The sequence below is a fragment of the Parasteatoda tepidariorum genome, chromosome 7 (assembly GCF_043381705.1).
Source record: "Parasteatoda tepidariorum isolate YZ-2023 chromosome 7, CAS_Ptep_4.0, whole genome shotgun sequence".
NCBI classification, from domain to species: Eukaryota; Metazoa; Arthropoda; class Arachnida; order Araneae; family Theridiidae; genus Parasteatoda; species Parasteatoda tepidariorum.
The window spans coordinates 63,483,203-63,494,944 of record NC_092210.1 but is presented as its reverse complement, the minus strand read 5'-3'; positions in this window follow the sequence as shown (position 1 = coordinate 63,494,944).

Genomic DNA, 11,742 nt, shown 5'->3' with positions numbered 1-11,742 from the left:
TGTAAATGCTGTAATTTAGGGAAGTTACACATATTTAATTCATTACATTATTGCATATTCTTAAATTTTAAAGAGTGAGTTTTATATAAAAACTGAAAATTTTCAAATTGCTAACAATAAATGTTGTTTACGTCGTTATTAGGCAGTTATATTCTCATTTAAATATTTGTGTTAACTGAGTAAAAAACATTTTGATCCCGATTTTACGTAACATACAAGAATCAAGAGAGGGGGAATTGATTGTTTATATTTCTGATTTATTAATTTTAATTTAATTGATTTTGAACATGCCTTCAAAATAAAATACAGTAACACCAAAAAATAAATAGAAAGTGATTTAACATTTTAACTTACTAGAACTTTAAATCAATGAGAACCCTGAGCTTCTTTCTTTGCAATGAGACAGTTCCATCTGGGGGTAATCGGAGACAATGATACATTACAAACATTTAAAAATTATGTCACTACCTTCGGGGGCCCCTTTTTTTCAAATAAATAAAATTTAATGGAACACAGATATTTTCGGCCCGGTACCATTTGATCCACGGACCGGGGGTTGGGGAACACTGCCCTAAAGGACATCGCAAAAGTGACCTTATAAACGAGGTGACCTTTTAACCGATTCATTAGCAGTTCGTAACTAAGCACGTAAAAGTACACATTATGATTTTTTAAAAATGGTAATACAAACGAAAATGATCTGCCATAAATTAAATATTTAAGTCAATAAATTTGAACAAAATTAGTAAAGAATTAAAGAAAGTTAAATTTTTTAATTCAAAATAAAGCTGTTTACAAATTTCCTCAAAGCATTCATATGTACATTACATCTTACCTTATTTAAAATAATCATTTATGCAAGTCTGACTCGTTTTTGGTTTCATTTTTCGAACAATGCTTTCCGGATTTTGCAACTTCTCAAAATATTCCTTAGCTCCCTCATGGTTTGTAAAAAAATTTCGCATGGCATTTATTGCATTGAAGGCTTCCACTTGGGTTACAGATTAGTCTCAGGATCACTGTCATTGTCCTCACCGTCTACAACTTGTGAAACAATTTCAGAAATTGTAGCTTGTTCGTTAGTTGCAACATTTTCCTAAAACTCGAGAGGGGTAATTGCCTTGTGAGGAAGTTAAATAAGCTTTTGTTAGAAGAGAGCTCCCCTCACCTCAGATAAAAATGACCTTATGCGATAACGATTTTTAAAACTTGACCATATATTCGACAATCTGTAAAAAGAATTCCTATTCAGTGAGCCGAGACTTTGGAAAAGTGACCTTATATTGAGGTCTGACTGTATACATTATTATAGTTACAGAACAATAAAATAACACAAGACAATAAATGTAACACCAAAAATTTTATTTCTTCATAGCTTATTGATATGTACATGAAAAAATATTGGTGCAATCTGTCAAATATTACAAGACAAAACTGGTAGATAATAGAATTTTTATTTAATAAATTTATTACTTTGATGATAATTTGAGAAATATTGAGTGTATAATTATAGTTTAAAAACAAATTAACATAAAAGCTTCAACTGGATGTTTGGCACAGTTAATTTTTGTTCACTGTGGAAGACTTAAATTTTTTTTATTTACCAATATGTGGTCACAAAGAATCAACTCATATTTTAAACTGTTATATTTCTAACTTAAAAGTTCTTTCTTAAAGTAAGTTAATGTTTCTTTTGAAGTATTACAAAAACTACATTATTTTATTAATGGCATCAAGTTGACACAATCATACAAGTTATTAAATAATAGCTGTCTTTACAGCATTTTTCACATTAATAAACAACTCTCAACATATAGAAAATATTTTTTATTACAGGTAAATATATAAGTTCGACAAAATGATTGTTTATGATAGTTAATAAACTCATAGTTCCAAAAAAAAAAACCTAAACAAAACACATTAAATATTAAAATAAGAGTTAATGAAAATTTTCTCAGTGACCACATTTTATACACAAATCCAGTATACGATTTTCAATTGAAACAATTAGTATTGGCACATGGACTGCTAATACTGAGTTCAAGATTGAAATATTTTTAAAATGAACTTTAAATTATAAAGAATATTCAATCTTTGTTTTCCATCATTAAAATATATCTATTCTAATTCAACTAATATAAAAACTGGACCGAATTTCAATGGAACTAAAATCTTGTAATAAAATATTTTAAATGCCTCAAGAATATAAATAATGACATAAAACTTCTTTTTTTTTTTTTTTCAACAATTGAATTATGTAAAGAGCAATTAACTACAAAAATATTTTATAGAAAAATCATTATTTTTTTAAAAATTGGTGCTTTTAAGAAAGTAACTAAGCTTTTAGCTACTTTTATAACAGGTTAGTCCCCAAATGAAAGGGAAAAAATAATTTTAAAGAACTTTTAACAATGATCTTATTTTTCAATAGCAGATAATAGTTCTTTTACAGGAAGTCAAGCACTTTAAGTGCTGGAAAGTCAGTACAAAAAGAAATCAGAAAGCAAACTTTTTAGAAACCCTACAAACATGGTTGCATAAGGTACAAATAGCACCATCTGTATTGAAGCTTTAAACAAGGTCTTCGATAGTATATAACACACAGAAGTTTCAGCATGAAATCCTGCTTTCATGTAACTTTTTACTGGAGAGAAAAGATATAAAAAGTTTTTTTTTTTTTTCTTTTTAAATTTATTCATTTATTTTTTATTGCATTCCTTTAGTACTCTTTTATTATTACATTACAAAAGTGGCTGACTAATTTTAGGATAAAAATTCGTGAAAGAAATTCAGCTAAAATATTAATAAGTGGGCATGATTTAACAGGAATGAGGTAGTAGCTATCATAACAGATTGTGGCTTTTCCTAAATATATTTCTGTATTAAATGCTCTTTTATAATGAAATATATTAAACATAGTAATGTTTTTTTGTACTAAGTAACATGTGTATAAAAATAGTAGAATTCAGATTATTCATTTTCGTACAATACTATTGCAATTACTATTTTTTTTTATTTTTAAATAGCATGAAATTTCACTATTTATTGCCTAACTTCTCTTAAAATAATACACACACTATTCTTATAAGAATAACAGAATGTATAATGGGAATTAGTGCTCCATATTTATTTATTGCTTTTCACAAAAAAAAGAGAAACCATCAAGATTAATTACATTAAAAAATAATGTAAGGGACAAATTTAATGAATCCGTATAACAGAATACATTTCCCCCCCAATCGAAACATCATACACATATCACTTTGTACAATTCTGATTTGCTTTAATTAAATCAATAAAATTATTACTACAACATAACTAAGACTTTAGATACATAATCAACTTCCTAGACAAATCACAGCACTTTCATAATGATGTAAGTGTTATATGCATAGGTAAATTTTATTGCTCTTTTTCTAGTTTTTTCGTTGTAATTTAAATATTATTAACATAAAATATATTGCTTCATGCAGCATACTGTTAAACTTCAATATTTTGATGATTAAATATACCACAACATCATGCTATTTCTAAAATTATATGTTATTTAATTTATAATACATAATACGAAGTAGTTTTCATAAAATGTAAAGCAAATAAATAAAATAAAAGAGTTTTAAGGGAAAAAAACCCAATATAGCTGATTTTTTAAAACAGAAGTATCAATAATTTGACTTTCAATGAATTAAACTATATTTATTGTTTAAGTGGTGAGAAACAGAATATTTTTTTAGTGCATTAAACAATAAATAATTTGCTTAATACACTATATCTAGTGCAATTTTTCATAAATATTATTATAATAGAATTTGTGCGTAAAGACAAAGTTTGTTGGGGAAAATATTTTTTTATAATTTGGAAATTATGTATTTTTGTCATTTTTTTAAATACTAAAATGCTGCATTTTGTTAATGTTTTTTTTTTCAGTACCATTGGTGTTAAAATAAATAATATTCGAAATCCTTAAACAGTCCTTATTCTAAGCAAGCTATCAACTTCAACAACAGCATTCAAATATGTTAACTGCAAAACCTGATTATTCCAGGTCTATATATACACACATTTTGTGCCTTATAATTTAAATTACAATATTTACAATGATTAATTTTAGATTATAATAACAATTTTATCAAAATAAATCTGAATCACTAAAATAACATACCTAAGATAAAACAAAAATTGTTATAGAAAAAATTACTAATACATCAGTGATTGAGAAAAAATTACAAAACCATAATCATTGGAAAGCAGCATTCATATAAAACAAAATTCAGTAATGTAAACAATTGATACAGACTATTAAGCAGTATATATAACAATTCTATGATTGATACATTATTTTACCATCAATGAAGTTGATACTTGATGGCACTCTCGAGCGAATTATCCTGAGAGTTTAAAAATTGCCCAACTAAAAACACTAAGTATGAATCAAGTGAATGTTAAATAATTATTGAAATAAAGATCTGCTTTTGTGTAATATATTTTACAAGTAATTTTCACATATTTTCAACAGTTATATACAAAGTTTGATTCACATTAAAAGTTTAGGAAATTTCTAAAAACTGTTATAAAAATAGGTCATGGTACTCAAGTTGATTGAATTAAGAGGGAAAAAATCAAACAGATGATTAAATATCAAATATAAATCTATAGTTAGTAAAAAACAGCAAAGCTGACCTACATCTATAGGATGCTTTAAGAGAAACATAGAGACACACACATTTATATATATATATGTATATACATATATATCAGACAAAAAAACATATTTCAGATTTTCTATAAGACAAATTACATATTTGGCCAACATCGTAAGATATACTAAATATAGTGCACACACACATATATATATGAAGAAATAACAAATGAGTTATTGCTCAGCATAGGAAAAATAAAGCATACAGTGAAAACAATTTTTAAATATATAGAATCAGCATTGAAAGAATAACAAATGCATTTTATAAAACAATAGTTTTCTGCATAAATAAAAATTATACAAAACACTCATTTAAAAAAAAACAACATAAAATATAATTGTTAGTAAATCCGAGATCTCAAGGGTAAAGAAGAAAAATAGTTAGCTCTTAAACTATTATCTCTAATAAAATATTTTATTTTTTTAGTAGAATCATATCTTTTATTTTTTAAAGGGATTCATTAATTTTACATTCCATATCTAAAAAAATAAGCAAAAGTGTCTCATACAAGATGTAACCTCAGACTCATAACTGCAGGACGTGCGGTTCTTTTTGTTTAATTGTAAACTAATTGGGACAACTCTATAGAAGAGACAAGCTTGGTAAAGTAGTTTTAAAACCAACTCAGTTTTTTCTGTTGGCATTGAAAATAGTCTTGGATTGATGTTAATGACTTTTTATTATTATTATAATTTGTCTTGGATTGATGTTAATGACTTTTTATTATTATTATAATTCATCTTGGATTGATGTTAATGACTTTTTATTATTATTATAATTTGTCTTGGATTGATGTTAATGACTTTTTATTATTATTATGATTCATCTTGGATTGATGTTAATGACTTTTTATTATTATTATAATTCACTTAAAAGATTGTGTCCTGCCACCAACTTCATATATTTGTTCAGATATTCAGACCTTGTAAACATTAAATAGTCGAGGACTAAAAAAAATTTCTATGGGCCTCTGGTTGACTGGTTACTCCTCTCCAGACTAGACCCAATTTAAATAATCGAGGACTAAAAATGAAAAAATAAATTTTTTTAAAAATTTTTATATACATAACAGACTGTCAAACTAAACAGGAGAATGCTTTAAGAGGCAACTTTAATAGTAATAGTTAAAAAAAAGTAGAAGAAAGATCTGGCTGGTATGAAGCAATGAGGGGAGTTTTGAAAATGGTAAGATGCGCAAAAAAAACTATACAATTTTTACTTGAATGGAACATTTTTAAGCAAGCTAATATATATATATATATATCAATGTATACATAATTAAACACTAAACACCCCGCACCTACATTTCAAATTATTGACTAAGTATAAAAGAAGTTTAATAATGTTTTAAGTTTTTTCACCTGAACAATTTCCTTTTTTGAACTTATCTTATTTTATACCATTTTTTCTGTCCCCAATTCATATACTTTCAAGATAATAATTTAACGACTATGAAAACAATGTTTTAGGCGTAAACTATTATTTTAAATTTTTTATTAAAATTAGATAATTTATTATATAATTATTTAATAATTTCTGATTTTCTTTTGTTTATTCACAATTCAAATTTAACTCACAAATATTATTGTTAGACAATTTTTACTTGCTTTAAAAAACTCTATGATTAAAAATTTTCGTTCCTTTTTTATTACTGTGATTGTTAATATGTTACATAAATCATTCAATATAATTTTTGTTATAATCAGTAACTCTAAATCATCAACTTGTAGAAAATTTACGAAACACAGTTGTATAATGGAGAGGGAACTGAAGGTTGTTTATATGATTTAAGATTTTTTTTTTTTTTAAATATATGTAGTTACAATTGAACCTTATTAATTCTGATATTCTATAGAGCATGATCTCCTTAAAATGGCTTGTGTGCTAATATGCAATCTACACAACTTTGAGGGGGAAAAGTAAGTTATAGTCAATTAACATTTTGCTGATAAAATTTTTGAAAATAAATTCAACTATTATATTAACTTATTGGTATAATGGGAAATATTACAAAACAAGGACAAATAGTATCACTCAGTTACGCAGTCGCAAATTAAAATTTCAAATTCAGCTCGAGTAACAAGTTTACTGACTTTTTAAGAACACTTTTATGAAATAACTGTGCAAAGTAATTCATTAACAAGAAATATTCTAGGTCTCCAACAGTTGAGCAGTAAATTAGTCATTGACTTGCATTTAGAAGTAACATCAACCCAAAATATTTTTCTAACATTCGCTATCTATAGATTGAAATCAATATAAACTCATTTATTTCTAAGTGTCAATAATTTGTTTCTTTTTTAAAGTCATGATTTATTATGCAAGAGCTATTTTTGTTTTTAATATACTGTAAAAGTAATCTTTTCATGTATATTAAATGTTTCATAAGTAGAATATTTATACTTTAATTACAACCAATGTAATTTGAAATAGAAATTAAAAGAAACTACAGGTGAAAATAGATACATATAAATAGTATATATTTTTTGCAATAACATCATAGAAGACATCTTAATTGAGCAATAGGTATCAGATGTGACAGAAATATATATGGTATATCATTTCTGCTAACAAAATTTTTTTCTTCTAACTAGTAATTATAAAAATCCAAGCATTTTTTTATATTTATAAAAAATGTGCAAGCATGGAGCAATTGCCTAAACAAACCAAATATTCTTGAATGAGAAAGAATAAAAACTTTCACACAAATGTTCTACAATTTTAAACACCAAAAAAAAAAAGTATATGTTTTTTTCTTCAGTTTAAAAAAAAGTAAAAGTTAGAAGGCAAGAACTTACATTCAAATTAATAGAATTTCATAACGAGAGCAAGTTGCTCAAACCCAGATATTCAGCAAATTTCATTAGTGATACAAAAACAGACATAAAATTAAATTTTCAACAGCTGTTGCAATCAAATACATGGGATGCATATAACCCATTGAGAAAGGAATAATTCCAAAAAGAGATTCACAATTAATTATTTAACAATTATAAACTCCATTATATACACAACACAGAAAACAGTGGCTGAAGAATTTACAAGAGGTAGTTTCTTTAAATTAATTCTTGAGTTACTTAAAATTTACAAAGCTATTTATTTTTAAACTTAGTACAAAAAATGGTTCAACTAAATCAGGAGACTAAATTATTCACACTTGATTTAGCCTTGCGATACTACAAATATTACATTTTCAACAGCTGACCTTACACCAATTGAAAATCATTAATTTGCTTACTTTTATAATTTTTACCACATAATTTATCTTAATTAAGAATTTTAAAAGATTTTCTTAAATATACACCAATTTCATTTTGTATATGAAAAGGATTGCAGTTATATAGGATTTAGGTGTCAACAATTTAGGAGAAATTAGAAAAAGTTATTAGTTAGGTCATATTATTAATAGCAGAATTAACACATATGTATGGATGGTGTTTTCTAAATAAGAAGGCATTGACATATGTTCTAGATATGTCAGGTTCATTATATTTATTCTTTTTCATTGCCATTTTTGGCACAATTTGCCATTTTTGGCACAATATGTTGATTGTTGTACATTTTTCCATGTTAAGTCTTATTTTTACAAAACTGAAATTAACAATGAATGAATTAACATACATATTAACAAGTGCTGGAATAGAACCAAATCAGGTAAGTAAATACAGCAATTTTTAAAAAATCTAAATTAAGCAACATCTCTTATTTTTTAATATCCACTAGAAATTTATATTCATCTTTTAATTTACTGATTCGTTTTATTTAGAAGAATATAAGATTTTTCAGAATATCACATCACACACATAAGATTGCAAGCATTTGTTAATTCTTAATTTCGTGTTGAAAACACCATTCATATTGAGATCTCTGATTCAGGATTTATGCAACTAAGTGAATTAAAATACAACAGAACTTTTAATATTACACATGAATACAAGAAGTTAGTATTAAAAATCTTGATTTAGGATTACAGTCTAAAATATGGCTTCCAGCCATTGAATAGTGATTCGTACTAGAAAGTACTAAGATGAATATCACAGATACAATACTGATATTAACAGAATAATGTGATAGTTAATATACGCATGCACACCTTTAAATAAAAAGTGCTTTTTAACAACTGGAGTACTTTATTAAACTGAAATTAATATCTTTATACAGTATCAAAAGATATACGATAATAATAAAAAACTATTAAAGTTCATTTTCATAATTTTTCAGAACCATTAACTTTTATTTTACTACCTAGAACAAGAATTTTTATTTTGTGATAATAAAAATTTTGATAATTTATATAACTTAAGTTAAAAAAACTTACCACGTTATTAATAACACATTATTCAAATTAATTTTTGAGTATCAGCTCTTGATGTAAAATATGCATAGTAATATATTGAAAACTGCATGATATAATTCATATAATTATAGCAATTAAAGTTAAAATTATTTAATGCATTATTAATAACACATTATTCAAATTAGTTTTTGAGTATCAGCTCTTGATGCAAAATATGCATAGCAAAATATTGAAGACTGCATAGTTATGTGTTGAAAACTGCATAGTAATATTTTCAAAACTGCATTGTTTAAGCAAGGTAATTTATTTGAATTTAACGTAAATATCATATTTTTGTTTTTAAATCCTTCCTTTTAAAATTAACATTTATCTACAAATTTTTCAATAGAAAAATACATCAAATGAATAACATTTTAACAGAAAACACACCCCTTTTCTTAGTACTTAACATATTTAAATTGAAATAATCCTTAAAAAAATTAACAATTGGCTAAAGTAATTTATCAAAAAATTATTGATTTAAGAACACAAAGGAAGTTTTATTCAATTAATAGACATTAAACAAAAAGCATAACGATATACTTTGCCTCTAGAATCAAGTGATGTAGCTATCAATTAATTTATTAAAATGAATGCAATTAAAATACATTTAATACTATTAGGCATAAATTTTAATGAAATGTTCAAAATTTAGGGATGAGATATGAGCCTGAAGAAACACATATTCATAAATTAAACTAATTCGCAGTTATGTAATCTAATCCATAATTTATTTTTACACATGAATTTGTGTAAAAATCTCTTTTTTATTAAAAAAAATTTGAGATTCAATTAGAAATCCTCCAGATACAATTGATTATTATTATTTGATAAAGATAATAACATGAATTAAATATAATTACCAATATTGCATTGAAAATGCTTTTCTTACTGATATTATTGACGGATTTTTTCGAACTTTAAGCACTCGATAAAATAATAGAGTTAGTTTAAAATAGATTAAAGTTAAATGAACTTTTTTTTATTTTAACTTCATCTGATGATTAACATTTTAACTACCTAAAATCCAAAACGAAGAATTCATAAAAATTTCTTTTTTCCTAACCTTGAAATTGGCACAAATACGAAACTAATTTTCAAATCGTTATAGACAGTGATAAATTTTAAAAGTGCTTTATATAACAGTTCAATGCAAAATAGTACATGCTTGAAATTTTATTGCATTTCATTATAAACATTTGGCAACTTAGAAAGTATTAAGCATTTCTCTCCTCATATTCTTTTTAACAAAAACAAGTTTTGCAAAATGCATCAAATTTATAGATCCATATCACATTTTCTTACATCACATATCATATATATGAATTCTTTGAAAATAATAGGTTGTTTAAAAAGTGTATCATAGATATAGTTGAAAACAATTAATAGATAATATTTGAAAAAATAAATAGTTAAGATTACAAAACACTGCAAATACAAATAAAGACAAATACAATCACAAAAGGTTATGCTAAAATAACATCAACTAATAATATTATTTACAAAAAAAAAAAAAAAAATTCTACAGGTTTTGAGGCTTTTTAATTTTGTATCTAAAATACAAATTTTTTAAAACTATCAGCAAATAGTAAAATTTATTGTTATCAAATGATAGAGAATGGCAATTTTTTACTTATTAAGTATGTTAATTACTATATAAGTGTAGAAAATAAGAAAAATTTAAATGTAGAAATATGATAAAATTATTCTGTGCAAAATGAAGAGCCATTAACAATAAATAAAATAAAAATTTTTAGTTGATAAGATGAAGAAAGACGGACATATTTAAGATGATAAGCAAAATAAAGAGTTCTTTTTTGGGCTTCTATCTTTTTAGATAAATTAGAAATAAGAGTTTACACAAAAAAAAACATTGTCTAACAATCCACTTAGTTTACACAACTTTTTTAATGAAAAAATTAAAAAAAACAATTACACCTCAAAAATTACTTTATCAGTTCAATCAGCAGGGTGGCCACTCAAATCAAGTTTTGAATTTCCCCAATTTTTCCAAGTAAAAATCTAAAAATTTCAAGATCAGTGTTTTTTTCTCTTTTCCCTCATAAAATGTAGGATGGGTACAAAAAAAAAATTTCAATGAAGTATTTTATTTAAAATGTTATTTTATTTAAATATATCTTGAAAGAATTATTTGACTAAATTTATTTTAACAATTTCGCAAGATGTTGTTGTTTACTTTTTAAAGTTTTGGTACGATATTTAATTTTTAAAAGATTATTGATTTGGAGAAAATAATACGTTTAGCTTGTAAACTATAATGTTTTTATTGAATAAAAAATGTTTTAATTTGTTACTTAAAAAGCTTTTGCACTAAGTGTACCAAATGGTAAATCCAGAGCGACCCAAAAAATCTTGGACAGAATCCTTCAATATATTTTCATTAAGCAAAAAAAAAAAAATAATTTAAGAATATTATACTTCAATAAAGTTTTATATTTATTCACATTTTGATATAGAGCCATTTTATACTGTATTTTATCCAAACAATCCTCTTTATAAAATTCATTGGTCATACTTTCTTTAAACCAATATTTAAAGTCGAATGTTTAAATAATGTTGCTTGTTTTGAATTGGCATTATTATTTTAAAATATATTTAGTATTCAAGAATGAATGTTGCACATGCAAATTTGTCTAATTTCTTGTTGCATACTCTTTGGAAAAGAACAGGACAAAATTTCTTAAA